At 46.0% G+C, this 16,601-nt stretch overlaps 1 protein-coding gene across 1 annotated transcript in view; it reads right to left on the reverse strand.

Moving 5' to 3' along the window:
- TRPM8 (transient receptor potential cation channel subfamily M member 8) overlaps positions 1-14,737 on the reverse strand; it is a 130,569-nt gene extending 115,832 nt beyond the window's left edge. Inside the window, exon 1 of the mRNA XM_071418335.1 lies at positions 14,573-14,737. The gene's annotated coding sequence lies outside the window, so the exon portion shown is untranslated. The remainder of the gene's footprint in view (positions 1-14,572) is intronic.
- Between the last annotated feature and the right edge of the window lie 1,864 nt (positions 14,738-16,601).

Here is a 16,601-nt window from a genome sequence, read left to right on the forward strand (position 1 = left end):
AGGAGCTTGCATCTTTTCTGGTGCTGTTACAAATCCGTGCTGTTGTATTTGCTGGGAAAGCACAGGGCAGCTTCTCTGCTGCTCGTGGAAGTGAAAGCCCCTCTGAGAATAGAGGTTAAATCCTCATGACAACCATATGGTTGTGGGAAATGACTTAGAAGTATCTGAAGAGCAGGGAAGAGATTTCAGGCAGGGCTGTCAGCTGTGACCATCCCATTCACCGAGGAGTTGCTGATTCCCAGACAATTAAAAAGACAGCACTCAGGATTTCAGGGGAGAATGGATCAAAAAGACACAATTTTGTGCTTCAATTCCTCAGTCCATTTCATTCAAAAGGTGTCTTCTTACTGTGTTCAAGAGTGTGTGAGTGAGGTTGTGAGTACATAACTGGCTTCTAAGAATGGCTGTTGTGGTGCACAGCTAGCCTGAAGCTGGCAGGCCCATCCCCAACAAAGTCTGTTAGAAGTGGGTATTGCCAACATCCAGAATAAAAAGGCAACTGCAGTTGGAAACATAGGCTCATCAATGGGAATAACAGATGTGCTCTTGAAACAGGATCATTTCTCAGACAGTTTGGAGTGTTTGAATATATGAGTAGTTTTACTTTCTAATCTGGCTTAACAAGGGAAAGAAACCAGTTCTGGTTAGGACAGGCCTGGCAGCCAGGTTTAAGCTACACTGACAACCACCACAGCATTCCCATCCAGCAGATCAGACTCCCTGCTCACACACTTCCAGCATCTTTACAGAAGATAATGCTGTTTCCTGACTCCCAAGAACAAACATTCCCTCACTTTAAGGAATAAATTCCTGGCTCCCATTGAAGCCAGGGCAGATTTCTACTTGGGATGTTCCCTTATGCATTGATTATTTGGAAATTAATTTCTGGGGTCCCCCCAACCAAAAAAGTGTCTCCTGATGAAAAATCACAGCTGCACTACACATCAGCTCTTCTAGGGAACACAACAGCACTTGAAATGCAAGCTAAAATCCAAACTTGGAAGGGAATGGAAGCAAGGAACAGGGTCAGAGGCTGAAGGAAAAGGTTTTCTTCCTGTGTAGGAACAGTGGAGTAGTTTTGCTTGAACAAATTTCAAGCATAGCATGAAAGCTCATCAGCTAATTATTTCCAGCTCCCAGTAGCCCATCCTGTATTCCAATCTGATGTCTTAACAAACCATAACTGGTGCTCTCTGTCATACCAAACACCTGGGTGCTGTTTGTCTGAGCCTGACATTTCTGCTACTAAACATGTCAGAGTTTGTGCTTTACTGCATCCTATGTCCATGATCCATGCAAGGGAACAATCTTCCGGTGCCAATCAGAAATCCAGTGTTTAAGATGCAGGAGTGCAGCATGCCTAGGTTTTCCTCATGAATTCTGCAAAGGGCACAGGCACAGAATAGTCTGGGACACACAGGAGTCTGGGACACCCCCATGGCAGGGGGTAGGAACAAGGTGATCTTTAAGGTCCCTTCCAAGCCAAAGCATTCTCTGATGATTCCATGACCTTTCCTGCAGGGGCCATGCAGCACTTTCAGCTGTGGCACCCCAAGGCTGGGCACAACAAACCCCTGGAAAAGCACATTTAAATTTTGCTTTGTGGACTCAGTGGGAGTCACAATCCCGGCTACATCAAAGGAATGTCATAGCCAGGTTTCCATTGGCCGCCCTGCAGGCCATGCCCCACATTAGGGATCAGGATGCAGCTCCATTGTGCTCCCTCAGTGTGGCAGATGGCTTCTTATGAAGGGCTGGGCAGCAAGTTCTCTGTGAGAGCCATCATTACAGACCATTATCAGCTTTCCTTGCCTCTTTGTGAACAGCTTTTTGAGATCCTGCTTCATAGCAAGTGTTAAATCACACACTATGAATTTCCATAGGTCTGATGGGAGCAACTGCTCTGAGCCACAAGCTTGTTATCCATCATATGTCTGCAGTGCTACTGCCTCCTGCTCCATCATATTGTGCCAAATGCTGGTGCTCAATCCAAACACAACACTGGGTTTCTGTCCTGGAAAGGCTTTCCCCAGCAGCCATCTTTTGAGTTTCAAATACTACAGCTCCAGTCAGGGCTCGGTGGAGTCTGTCAGAAGCAGAAACAAAGCCCTGAGCAAGACTGCAACAGACACACGGCACAGAGAAACATATTGGGGAAGTCTGGTGTTTGCTCTCACACCTAAAAAACACTTCTTCATGCACCAGATTGGTGAAGATTGACATTGACAGCAGAACTGGGGGGGGGAAGAAGGGTGAGACAGAGAGCTGCACAGCCATGAGGGTACTCCCATTTCTCCAGACTCTCATTTCCAATGTAGGATGAGCACTGGGTAAAGCTGAATCTTACCATTTTCCTGAACTCTCCTTCTGTTTTGCTTCTGAGTCCGAGAGCCTGTCTATCAGTACAAGGATCTGGGCTTACAGCTGGCATTCACATTAATCTGCTCAAGTGTTTCATTGCTCCAATACTATTTTCACAACTTCAGCCACCTTTATATTTCATTCATCAGCTTAGAAGCACACCAAACTCACTATCATCGTGGTCAGGGGTACTTTTTACTTTTTTTCAAGGGATTGGAAAACCTCCAAGTCTGTTAGCTATACGATCAATAACTACCAGACAATCTGGGCAGATTGCACTCAAGATAAAGGATGAAATGTTAAAATATCTTGCAGTCAGGGTCTTGAGAAATGAACCTGGCATTTGTCTAGCTGTCTAGACAGCTGGGACAAAAAGAAAAAAAAAAAGCAAAGATTATCCCTTTGCATACGATAAATCCTCTGTCTCCTTCTTTTGCATTTAGCAGTTCTATGCAAGCTGATAATGGCCGAGGTGCTGGGTAAATTGTACTTTATTACTGCCCTCTTTCTCACTTTGGGGGTTCAGCTTTCATAGCTGTGAGCATAATGAGGCCTCTAACAGCACTGGAGAGCAGCTCAGGCTGCTGAGAGGCTGCACTGAGGGCTCAGAGGCTCAATCCGGGCTGCAGATCTGAGACAGAGCTGTGACAGGGACGTGCAACTGTATCTATCAATTACTGATTAGGTTTCTGCTCACTTGATGTCCTGCTCATTTAGAAATCACTTACAGCTTCAGCTGGAACATGGAGGACTTAGATCCTCTTCCAAGGTAGAGCTGACTCAATTAATTCCCAGGCAAACTTGTGCAAACATTCTACATTTTATATTCCCATTTCTCTCTTGCAAGGCTTGGTTATTACATTATCACACTTTTTGTCAGAGCAATGGGTGGCTGATTGCCTATAAGAACACCAACATTCATTCACCCAGCCTGGATCATAATTATTTAGCTGTCCCAGTCAAAAGAACAAGATAATTAGGAACCAGAGGCCCAGCTCTAAAAGTCTTGAGAAAAAAAAGTGCATTTCTCAAAGGACAGCACCTAATTAAACTCCTGTGGAGATCTTCATGTACAGTGCACCGTTTCCTCAGGGCTCTGTTTTTAGAAGCAGGTTATGAAGCTGAGGCACCTCTCAGTGAGGCAGGAAGAGCTAAGTGCTGCCTCTTCTCAGAGTTTGCTGTAACCTGAGCAGCACCAGACCCTTGCTGAGCCCACTGCGTTCTTCAAGCCAGGCAGTCTCAGTAAATACATGTGGGGTTTGGTTCAGCACAAAAGCCACATGGCATCTTCCATCTTCAGGCCAGCATTACTTAGATCAGGAGCAAGCTAGGGGAGAACCTTCCAGAAGCAGCTCCATGATCTGGATGGCAGGATCCAGGCTGGTGCCCTCTGAAGCTGCAGTGGCCCACGGCACGTTAAGGAATGCAGCCAGCTCCTGGCCTTGTGGCATGGGGGAATCCTGGCTCCAATAGTGGCACTACAGAACCTGGTATCAGTTTAGAAAAGGCACCTGTGGAGGATTCAAGTACCACAAAGCATTAACATCTCTGGAAGGATTTGACAGAAGCACAGATTTTTCTCTGCAAATCCCAGGCCATGCAGCAAACGGAAAGGATGAGTCATACTGACCTCCTACCCAGCATATTAAATATGTTCAGCCAGAGACTGAAAGCTCATTTCTTTTATCCATTCACCCCTCCAGCTGACAAGGTCAGTCAAATGTCACTGTATGCTTCATCAGACAGAATTAGTTTAGCAGAGTGCTGGAGTCTAAGTGTACACTTTTTATACAGTGCATGCTTTTCTCTCTGGATGTGGTTAGAGTTCTGTTTCCAGCAAATTAATACATCCTCCTAATTAGTGAGATGGCAAGCTGCATGTTGGGAAGTTTTAAACTGGCATGGCTGTCTGTTCCCTTGACCAGCCCAAGCTAATCAGCACCCAGCTTAACACTGTGACTGAGAAACTGTCATTGTGCTACAGCCCCTCAGAAGTGCTCAGCAGGATTTCACTGCAGCACCAACCAGAAAAGGTGAGTTCAGTCTGACAGCCCAGACTGGTGTGGCCAAAAGAAGTTGTCTAGCTAAGGACATGGAAAGACTCACACCATGACTCCCCCAGGCATGAGCAGCTTCAGCTTAGGTACAGGTTTTGGTATTTAGTAGCTTACCTAAGAAATCTCTGCTCGAAACAACAACAAAAATAGAAGGAGGTCTCCAGCTTTGCTTTTCCTTCTGAGCTCTTCCCATTCCTGCCATTAGACAGATGTGCAATATTCAAATGCACATGGACTACTGACTAATGAAAAGTAGCATAATAGTCTGTTCAACTCCCTTTTTGTGTTTGGTCATCACAGAACTCATGTTTCCACACAACTACCCAACAGCTCATTTCAGAATGCTAAATGGTCTGAAGAGAGCTCATTAGACATGAAAATTCAGAGCAGGTAAACACAGGAGGGGACCACACTGACAGATTGATCATGAATAGTGTAGGCTCATATTTCCTCAGCCTTGTGCCCACATGAACCAACTGCACCTTGTCATTTCTAACAAAAAAAAAATGGGGATTCTCCAGCCACTTTGCAGAAAATGTGCAACTGGGCTGCAGCAGTGACGCTGCCAGTGCTAAGCAGATGAAATGTGACACCTGGTTAAAACCAACAAGAAATTTCACTGACTAAGTTTAGGTGTGTTTACAGAAAACTTTCTCTGGCAAAGTTTCAGCAGTCTCCAGATTGATTGCTTTCAGGCTTGAAATTGTGTCCTCCCGACAGACTTCCTTGCAAGAAAATCTACCGGTAAAAAAACACCTAAGAATGTGAAACTCTCAAATACTTCCCCAGTTATTTTATTTCCTTTTTTCATCTTTGCAAGGATATTGTACAACCTGCAAGCAGTTTGCATGAGATGAGAAACTATTTGTCCCAGAGCAAGAACTCATGAAATACTGCGATGTTTTTTCTTTCTTTCAGCTGAGAGAATTGAAGTCTAAAGTCTAATTCCCAGAGAAAACGATTTGCTTGTAAGAGTTCATCATTAGCTTGGTTAGACCTGATCCAGTCAACTTTTAACACATTTTTATGGTTTAGTCTGAGCAGAGAAACGGTGAATATCACCCCCAGGACTCTTCAGAAGGCAGCCTGAAGACAGACACTGGGACTGGTCATATCCACTAAGAATTCCAGGCTCCTTACTTCAAACAGCAGGTTAGAATGATGGAAAGAGACTGGCAGGACACAAAAGCTGCTCTTCCATCATGTCCATGATGCCAAGTTATAACAATTGTTCAGATGATTAATAAAGCCTGAGATCTGTGACAAACTCATCATTCTGTTACATCTTATTGCATCATGGATAGAAACAGGACTAAAAGTGGACCATTACTTTATGCCAGCATCAGTCACAAGCTCTCACAATAACTCTGTTAACCTCAAATGCCAAATGACCCCTTCTTGGAGAATTAAGCTCTTTGGGGCAAAAAGTTCTGTTCAACCACGTGCATAGTGAATTATTCCCCTCCTTGTACCTCTTTGTCACTTTTTTTTTGTGTTAAATTCCTTGCAGAGCACACTTTGGCCATTGCTGGGATGATTTTTTGTAGCAATGCCCTGTTTCTGTCACTGTTACACAGGTACTTTGGGGCAGCTGAAGGAAGCTTAGAGCACTTTTAGCAGGTTCAGCACAGTTCAGCAACAAGACAGATGCACTTCTATCCTGATAGACATCTCAAATTTGGCTCTCCTTATATTTTGGAACACTTTGCAGTGTTTGCCCATTTACACAGGAGGAACCCAGGTGTTACCCAGCTGTCCCAGAGAAGAAGGCAGCCCCTCTTCCAACAGCAAATGTTTGCCCAGTGCTCTGTGCCAGTGGCCACAATAGGCCAGACTCCTTTCCCAGGGCATTTGTGTGCCAGGTGATCCCTGAGGTGAGCAGTGGAGGATCATAACCACTGGAATGCTGCAAGCTCATGTGTGCCATGGTTTGTCCTTACAAGCCCCAGACTGACTAATTTATGGAATAGCTTTCATGTCTTTTTTGCTCTGAACACTTCCCAGAAATATTTGAAATTGAAAGGTCTCTAGGTGGACTGTTTAGAGGAACCAACAACTTTACTATGTGTTAGTTTGGGTTACTGCAATAAGAAAAGCTCCAAGTCACTCTAAGAATACTCTCTCTTTCTGTTTCAGAGGGAAATTTTTCTGGGAAGTGACTCCTCACTTCCCTGTATTTCTTTGCAATGCTGTAATGCTGTTTTGGGTACGGAGTTACTCCACTTACTCAGTCCTTTCCAGTGGTTTCCCTATTTTCACTTAGAGGCTCACTTCCTCTTGGCATTGTTTTCACAAAATTTAAGATGCAGAGTTACCACATGATGTGTTGTGCTTCAGAAGAACCTAAAAAAGAACAGGCTGCCATGAGAACTGTAACATACAAGGGACTCCAACCACTATCCTAGAGAAAAGATTGGATCCCTCCCTCTGCTTGGAACAGCCAGTTTACTCCCAGAATGCAGAATTCAATGCAACTGTAACCTTCTGAGGCCACTGATCCTTAGGTGCACCCAGCCCAGGTAGAACTTTGACTCCTGTTCCCCAAAGATGGCATCTGGGGCCAAAAAAAATCAATTTTTTCCATCCATGTAAGTTATTCAGAATGGCATCAGCTAACCAAGCTCACAGGCAGGACTGGTACATCCTTGGATTACGTTCTTAACTGAACTCACAAGTTTATTTGGATGTGAGAGCCATGAAGGAAAGCACTTGATATGTGCAATTTAGCTTGGCATTGAGAACTGGCATCCTGAAGCCCTTTTGCTTGAGGTCTTAACTCTGTTAATTCCAACTGACCACAGCCTGCACCCACAGGATTTGTACCATTCCTAAAAACCAGTAACATTTATATCCTCTAGAGTATGATACTTCTAACAAAAGTATTAGCTTCCAATTAAACCTGTTTCCCTTAAAGAACAAAGCATAAAGATGAAATTAGCTTTTGAGGCTTCTGCCAAGTATTTCATGTTAGGTAACTATTCACCACCCAGATTTCATGTTCTGCAAGGCAACAGCAGTTCCAGGTCTGTTTGGCATGCACAGCTCCAGCAGATGTGCACATGTGTTTGTCAGCTGCACAAGGAATGATGTTTTTATCCTGTTTTCCAGGCTCAGACACAGAATCACTGCTGCAATAGTTTATCTCAGCTTTCCGAGTACTCTACCCCAGGTTCCATATATCTTAACACTACAGGACTCCCAGGATTCTCTAGGGAACATTTAAAAGTCTGCTACACCTTTTTAAAATCAAGTAGTGAGGAGATAAAACACAACTAAGCATTTATAGTTCTCAAGACAGTACACCTGCAGTGCTGCTACTGGAGACTGCAGCAGAATTTTTTTTCCAGTGGCTTTATTGAATTTTACGATGGCTGATTTGACTTCAAACATTTCTGGTGCAACCAAAACTCTTCAGCCTTGTCTGGAGCAGTGAGGAGTCTGCAGTGGTAGCTTTAAACACTCTCCACACAGGTCATCAAAATTCAGCTGAGGGCCCAAGGATAAGGAGGCAGTGGGACTTGTGACAGCTTGGGTGATTGAACAGGAGCGAGTAAGAATCCATGCCATACTTTCATCTCACTCCATCCAGCCTACTCTTGGGAAAATGAGTGCCAAACTCCCCTGGGTTTTGACCCTTGAGACCTGGGTCAATAGCAGGCTCTTGCATCCTGTATTGAACTGAGGCCAAAGGGCAGGGACATGCCTCCATGCCACTTCCCTGCCTGCAAAATGCAGCTCCATCATGCCTGTACTTTCCTCAAGTCGCTGGAGTTCAAGGAGACCTAAGCCTACATTTTATCTTGCATTTCAAAGTAGTGACACAAACTGAAACTGTAGACAAAGCTGAGGCTAAGCTTTGAGGCGTTTCAGCTTGCAGGCTTTGAAAGCCAAGCATTCCTCACTGCAGATCCAAGGTGCTTCTGCTGCTGCTGCTGCCTCGGGAATGCTTTCAGGGACACTGGAGCTGTCCTAAAAGTGAGAACTTCTCTTCCTTTGAAGAGTGCTGCAACTCAGTCCTTTGACTTTAAATGAAGTGTTGTGCTTAAAATACCCAAGGCCTCTTTTGAAAGCTACTGAACCACGCCTGACCTTTCTTTTTAACACTGTCCACCTTCAGATGTGGGCCAAGGGACCGGCTTGTCCCGCTCCAGGTGTCAGGAAAGCTGGAACAAATACCTCAAGGGCAGCAGAAGGGATGTAAGCAGCCCTTACAAAGCAGAGGAAATGTTTTTCCATCAGACAAAATACATCTGAGTCCTGGCACCGGTCTGCAGCTGATTATTTTGGGGAAAAATAAAATCTGTATTAATCTTTGGTAACAGAAGGCTTTAAAATCTCATCCTTCAGCTTGCTTCAATGGCAGCACATGAGCTAATGAGCCTCAAGAATGCTGCTGAGGGGCTAGAACTGCATGTAAAGAGAAATTATGTGGTGAGTACTGAAGAGGGAGATATAAATTATGCAGGGGAGGATTCACTGTAACTCCCAGTCACTTGCATCCTTGTGAAGAAGAGCTCTTTACACAAAAGATTTCTGGCCTTTGCTGGAAATTATGTGGATTGCATTGGTCTGCAGTGGTATCAGATGTATAGCTCACCTTGGGTAGAAGCAGCCTCCCCTCCCCAGAGTGCAGCATTTCAGAAAAGCCTTCCCCACTGGCCAGGGCAGGTACCCAGGCTGAGCTCTGGGCCAGCTCCTGGCCTTAGCTCCACATTTCTCAGTGAGCTGGAAGCAAGTGCAGCTAACACAGTTCAGGGCCAGGAAATCCCAAAGGAACCATCACAGGAACTGCAATGCCAAACGAGGTTCCTCTACAATTCACACAGTCAGTAGCTAAGCACATGAATATTTGCTCAAACCTCTTTTTTTTTTTTTTTTTTTTTTTTTTTTACTAAAGCAGTGACATCATTAGGTTTTACAGCAGTCTCCTGCTCTCTCTGCTGAAGATGTGTTATTTAGGTACCCTTAGCTCAACCAAAAGTTGTCTCTTTGTCAGGCAGTTAGAGCTAAAAATTCTCCCTGTCTCTAATAATTGCTGAACACTCTCCAGGAGCCTCATGGTGTTAAAATTATTATTGGGCATCGAGTTTCAACTCATTATACTTGTTCTTAAATTCTTTTATTTTTTTGCAAGTGGATGGAAAGTTAGACTGGAATGAAAAATCACACCCAGCTTAATAAAAACAATTCCAAGCTTCATTTTGTGCTGTGATAACAGGTCTGCAATGGGTACACAGGAAAGAGATTTTCCAGTTCAGTCTGTACTTAGAAGCAAGCAATTGATGAGCAGAGTCCCATGGTGCTCCTGTGCTATGGAATATAAGTCTGGGGACCATAAGAAGATTGTTCAAAGCTCAGACTCCCAGAGAACATGTTTTTCTATGTTAATGTTATGATACATAGCTGGTGCAGGGCTTTTGAACTGCAATTAATTACTGCAGAGGGAATAGCCAGGCTTTAGCAGCTGGGAACGTTTCCAGGGCTCCACCATTAAGCCCAGTTTATGAACAGAACTAGGTCAGACAAACCTGGTCAAACCATAAGCAAAATGGGATGGTGGAAATGTGCCAGGAGCCCTTCCTTGTCTCTAGACAAAGAGCCCATGGGGTTTTATTACATTTTTATGAGGAAGCTGCAGTTACAGGAAGGGGGCATGCAAGGTGATGCACACAAGGCATGAGTAGGAGAGCCTTTCCAGGGAATTCTTGCTGGGATCTGCAGTGCAGCCCTGTCTGTGCCACCTCCCTGAGCTGTGTGAGTGTGAGCTGCTCCCTGAGCTGTGTGTGAGTTGTTCCCTGAGCTGTGTGAGTGTGAGTTGCTCCCTGAGCTGTGTGTGAGTTGTTCCCTGAGCTGTGTGAGTGTGAGCTGCTCCCTGAGCTGTGTGAGTGTGAGCTGCTCCCTGAGCTGTGTGTGTTGTTCCCTGAGCTGTGTGAGTGTGAGCTGCTCCCTGAGCTGTGTGTGAGCTGTTCCCTGGGCTGTGTGTGTTGTTCCCTGAGCTGTGTGAGTGTGAGCTGCTCCCTGAGCTGTGTGTGAGTTGCTCCCTGAGCTGTGTGAGTGTGAGTTGTTATCAGCGAGCTGTTAAGCGGCTCAAAGAACTAACACAGTGACAGCAAATTCCCCCAGGTGACAGTGTCCTAGATGCCAGCCCTTTGGAGAGCCACTTCTGACACCACAGTGCTCAGGAATACTGTCCACTGGGGTGAGGGGCTGCCTGGGCTGCAAGCCATCCCTGGGGGAGCTCCTTACATGGGAAAGCTGAAAGGCTGGCCTTCCTACACCAGCTAAATCTCACTGATTTGGAAGTTAACAGTTCCAAGGAAAGGCAAACTCAGGTGATGCTGATGTCAAACACACACCCAAATAAACACATTCAGTAGAAAACTCAGACCTGTGTGTACCAAACAGCAGGGCTGTACTCCAAGTGTTGCTGCAGGGAGCCCATAACCATTCTGACAGGCACTGAAGTGAACAATTCTGCACAGCCACCACATCTTCCCACAGAATGTGGTGTTGGTGACAGCACTGTTCTTCTTGGACAGGCTGCCTGTTGCACAGCTGTAGCAGAGTGCCTGTTACTCTCTTCTCCATGGCCAGCAGGACCAGGGCAGGGCCCATCCTTTGGGCTGGCCCTGCTGAGGCCCCTCCATCCAGGGCTGGGGCCAGTTCTGGGCACTCACAGCCAGAGGAACACTGAGGGGACACTGGAGAATGGCCAGGGCAGGGAATGGAGCCCCAGGAGGGGCTGAGGGAGCTGGGAAGGGCTCAGCCTGGAGCAAAGGAGGCTCAGGGGGGCCCTTGTGGCTCAGCACAGCTCCTGCCAGGAGGGGACAGCCGGGGGGTCGGGCTGTGCTCCAGGGAACAGGGACAGGAGCAGAGGGAACGGCCTCAGGCTGGGCCAGGGCAGGCTCAGGGTGGACAGCAGCAGGAATTTCCCCATGGAAAGGGTGCTCAGGGATTGAAGGGGCTGCCCAGGGGGGTGTGGAGTCCCCATCACTGGAGGTGTTCAAGGAATGCCTGGATTGGCACTCAGTGCTCTGGGCTTGTGACAGTCAAAGGTTGGACTTGATGATCTTGGAGGTCTTTTCCAATTGAAATGATTCTGGGATTCTAAGAAGCTACAGCTACTGCTGGCTGTTTTTATGATGTCTGCACTCACCTGCACAAGTCTCAAAGGCAAAAAGAACTGGATTTGTCACCTGAAATGTAGGGAAGTACCATGACCAGCCCTGACTACCATCCTCAGCTTTGTTTTCATGCTCTTTTGCATCCCTTCACTGATCAGTAACAGCTCACACTCCTCTTAACACCTAAGAAAATATTTTGTTTTCTTACCAGAGGAACGATTTCAAGTTGCTATTTACACTGTGCAATCTGTCACCAAAAACCTGCATTTCAGGGAGTGCTGGGTTAGCCAGTTGGCCAATGTCATGCTCTTAAAATAAGTCATGTGGGACCTCCACCAGCAAGGGTTTTGCCAGACCTACTTGTTTTGACTTTACTGTAGCAATTTTTATCCTGTTTCTTAATTCCTTACCACTGGATGTCACAGCATTATGCATAGAACATGTTCTTAAATATTAAGGCAATTGTTCTAAAAGATGAGCTTGAACTAATCTAGAGTGACTTCTCCCATGGTTTTCCTGCATTAAATCAATAGCCTGTGTCTGAAAGTTCCAAGGTAACAACTGAGCCTACAATATTCCATAACTTTTCAAGCCCTGTCAGCATGTCACAGCTGAAGCGAGACCTTAGCTTAACATGGAATTATGTGGCAATCAAATATTGATTCTCTGTCAAGGAAGTGACAACAGCAACAAGCTTAGAGACACTTTCAGTGTAATCATATTTAGCCATGATAAGAGCTCAATAAAGTGCTGAGTATCTTGGAGCTGGCATATGAAGCTGTCACTGGATTTGCTCTGCTATAAAATTCAGGATGTTGGCTGAGCCCTGACTCAGGGGTACCAATTGAACAATTTTTTTTTATTGTATGTGACTTGAGTCTTTGCTGCAATGAAACTGTCTAAGCTTTGGGTAGTTTGGGTAGAACATAGACCTAAAACCTGCCTTGTGTGAAGAAGCCATTTATTTTCACTGAAAACAACTTAAAGCTGGAGCACAGACCATTACCAGCCTGATCAAAGCCACAGCACAACTCCAGATTTGAGCAATGACTTTGGTTTAATGAGGATAGTAGTTCTGCAAATCTGCAAATGCTGTAAATGGTTTTACAGTGAAACTTCGACCAACCAGGAGCCAAAACTCAGGCATTTGAAAAGATGGTTCATTTTAACATTTCAGAAGGTTCCAGGTTAGTGGAAATCCAAGTCCCTGGGGCTAGAATTGAGAAGTGACTCTCAGATTCCTTTCCCCATATGGTGAACACACAGTTTTTGCTAGTTCCCTGCTCTGCAGCTCTGTGCTGGTGTGTGGCTCACTTCTGATTAGCAGACCCCTTCAGCAGGATAATTTGACCTGGCAGCAGGGATTTGATCTGTGCTCCCACCTCCAGAAATGCAGGTTGCTTTTGCCATGCCACCTTTTTTCAGGCAGGTTGGGTAGAGAACAGCATTTTCCCAGGTCTGACAGGAGCACTGGGAATGAGCTACAGCTCCGACAGCCGCTTGTTGTTGCTGCTCCATAATTAGGATTGTTTGAACTAGTTGGCATTTCTCCTGGAACAGATTTCACACTCCCTGAATGAGGTTAATTCATTAGTTACATTTGTTTCAAAGCCTCTTGAGCAATCTAATCACTCCCTAATAGTAACTGACTGACCCAAATATTTACCCAGGAAAATAACAGAATTTCATCCCAATTTGTTAGGAGAGGAAGCTTAACCTATTTAAATTTTTATATTCACTGCAAAGTAGGGTGAAGATCATTCAGGAAAACTTGATGTTTCCATATCTGTTTTTCATAGGGGTTTGACTTCAATCCCTACAGCAATATCAGTAGTAGTAGTAGGCACAAAGATGCATCTCTAAGACTCTGTCTCCTGTGTTTTTCCAGGCACTCCCTGCCTATTAAACAAAACACTGCTCACACCAACAGCAACCCCAGGAACAGCCAGGCTTTAAGATTGTGAGCAGACACAGAAAGAGTCCCAGGCAAGTGAAATGTTGCTTGACAACCATCAGGTGAGATCTCTCTTATAACATCTCCTGGATGGTGCAGGAGTCCTTATGCTCTCAGTTTTTTCAGTTAATTCCTTTCCTGTTAGGTGTACAATGGAGTCCCTGTGTCAAGCTGTCTGTGATGCTTAATTTATGTTAAATTCAGGCACAGTTCAGGATAGGATGCTTGAACACTTTTTAGACATTTTTTTCCCCCAATCAACATTTCAGCTACTGGATTAGTAACTAAAAGCTAGTGCTGCCTAATTCCCATTTCAGCAGCCAGGAAAGCATTAGGGGAATGTACAGACAGGGTTGAAATGAAATTCCTCTAGAGTTCTCCATTTCCAAGATCTGTGCTTAAACATCACCTCAATGGCTCATGAGCCCTGCCTGCAACATCTCTGTGGAACTTTTGTGCAGTGATGTTTCCATTAGGGTGGACATGTCAGGCTCAGTTAGAAAGCAACATGTCACTGTCCCTATGCCTTGAGTCCAAGTGCATCAATTGTGACTCCCCAAAATTCTTTCCTCCACTCCCTGGAGGGCTTGGTGGGCAGACTGGGAACAGCAGGAAGTGGATAAGCCCTGTCATGTGATGGGAGATGGAAGTGCTTGAGCCAGTGATTCAGTGCTGCTTTCCAGTTCCTGGTACCTCCAGGAATAAGGCACCAAGAGCAGAAGGAAACCATCCAGGCTGGCTTTCTGTAGGCAGGGCAGTGAGTGGATCTGCCAGATTGGGAGGAGGAGGAGGAAGGCAGCACAGATGGAACTTTGTTCCAGCACAGAACCAGCTGCGTGGGAGAGCAGTGGGAAGCTTCACCCCTGGCAAGCTTTCACCCTCAGAAAGGAAAACCAGTGCCAGAAGGGTGACCCACACTGGGACCACTCTGTCTGCTGCACTTACAGCCCCTCCACAACTGTGGAATTCATCCCCTCCCCAGATGAGCACGCTCACCTTGCCTTTGACAAAACCAGACCCCAAAAAGCCGTGAAGTGCCCACGCTAGCCCTGCTCCCAGAGCAAAGAAAAACAAACCTGAATTCCTTCCTGCTCTCAGCAGAGCTGCCAAAGTCACTCTCTGCCAGCTCACACTGAAGGTTGGTGGAACACTTTGGAAGCCAGACCCTCCAGAGCAGAGTTTGAGAGCAAAGAGAAGGATCCAGCATCTCTCTGTGCACCACCAGCAGCATTTCAGGCCAACCTCAGCTGCAAGCAAAAGCAAAATACTTATTGTTAAGGCCTTCTTTCTCAAGAAATCTATGAAAGCTGCAACAGTGGCTTATATTTTGCTGTGATTTTACAAAGCTTACACAAAAGCTATTATGTAGTAAAAAAATCAGGGTAGCAAAAGCTTCATGGGAGGACTACAGATGAAAATATCACAAAAAGGCTTTCTATTAACACAGGGTTTTAATGCTTCAGTTATTTGTGTGCAGTAGCTGCATTCATTTACAGCTGAGACTACTCTGGGAGTTGTTTTCCATGAATTTTAGAGCTGGAAGAACACAAAGCATATGGCAGCAGTGGAAACAATCAGCCCCACATACAGCAGAGGCTATTGCCTGACTCTTGGCTCTGCTGCTTGTTTTGGCATTTTCTGAGACACAATGTGAGGTAGTGCCTCTACTCCAGATCAGGCTAGAGGGGGGAAAAGGGAAGAATTACAGCTTTCATCCAGATTTCTACATACATTTAGCTTATTCAAACAGTTTAAGGTAAATGAAAGCAAAAATCCTCTTATGTTTCACATGTTTTCATCAGCATCATTAATGCCCTGAGTGGCACTCACTAGTGGAAAGGGAGCTATATTCTTCCTAACTTTTAAATTTATTTCTTTATCCACTCAAGAATTTCCTCCTAGGATTAAAAAATAAAAACGAGAAAGGTGATAAAAATGATGCCAAATTCTGCGGAGAAGGAGGAGAGAAGAAGACCCAGGCATCTATGGCAGTATGCCCCTGAACTGTTCAGATGAGCAGAAGACAACTCCTGCAGCAGACATCAACCACTGCTGAGGAAGCTCCAGTCCCAGCAGCATCCAAAGACTCAATCTCATACCACAGCTTCATTTGTCACCTCTTTAGTTCTTTCTTTTTTGGGGCAAACCATCACATCGAGAGCAGTTTGGGTTGGAAGGGACTTAAAGCTCATTTCATTCCACCCCAGGCCAGAGCTCTATACCCAAAAAAATTCATTTTGGGGGGGAAGTTATCGGGGGGGGAAGTTATCGAAATTACTGTCTTCCTTCCTGTGGTATATGTCACTAGAATGGATGGATACAGTTTTCCTGAGGCTATCCTATACCAAGTTGTCCTTATGCTGTTTCCTACAGCAAAGTTTGCTTCACGTTTCACAGCTTTGGAGCTTAAATCCATAGAATATTGATCACAAAAATGGATTCATCGAGGTCAGTGGCTGACAGGGCACAGCTTGCTTGCCGATATTGCAAATAACCCTGTTTGTGTAATACCAACAGTGCTTCATTACTCCACCAGACAATTCTGATAAGCCATAGAATTATAGGATTGTTTCAGCTGGAAGGAACCTTAAGGATCATCCCAGTCCACCCCTGCCATTCCAGGGACAGCTTCCACTATCCCAGGGCGCTCTAAGCCCCAATGTCTGACCTGGCCTGGAACCCTTCCAGGGCTGGGGCTGCCATTCCAGGCGTGAATGGCGGACTTTGGGCACAAACTCCTACTTTCATCACTTTCAGGGCTCCAGCGGCCGCGGGGCCGGACTCACGGTGAGGGGCTCCATCCTGCCCTGCGGGGTGAGCGCTGCCGGCCGTTCCTGGGAACGAGCCCCGAGTTCTCCGACCAGAGCGGGACCGGGGCGGGTTCGAGACGGGTCCGGTGTCCCTGAGGGGACGCGGAGCGGCACCACCCCGACCCTCCCTCAGCGCCTCCCTCCGGGACTACATTTCCCAGCGTGCCCGAGGGCGGGGCAGTGCGGGATCTGCGCGATGACGTCACAGGGAGGAGGCGTGGCCTGCGCCAGCGTGAAGCGGGGCTAAGCGGGGAAGGACGCGGGGCGAGCGCGCGGGAGGGCGCGAGGCCGCGGC

Source organism: Agelaius tricolor, unplaced genomic scaffold, assembly GCF_023055355.1.
Source record: "Agelaius tricolor isolate 1412-34295 unplaced genomic scaffold, bAgeTri1.0.p SCAF_83, whole genome shotgun sequence".
NCBI lineage: Eukaryota > Metazoa > Chordata > Aves > Passeriformes > Icteridae > Agelaius > Agelaius tricolor.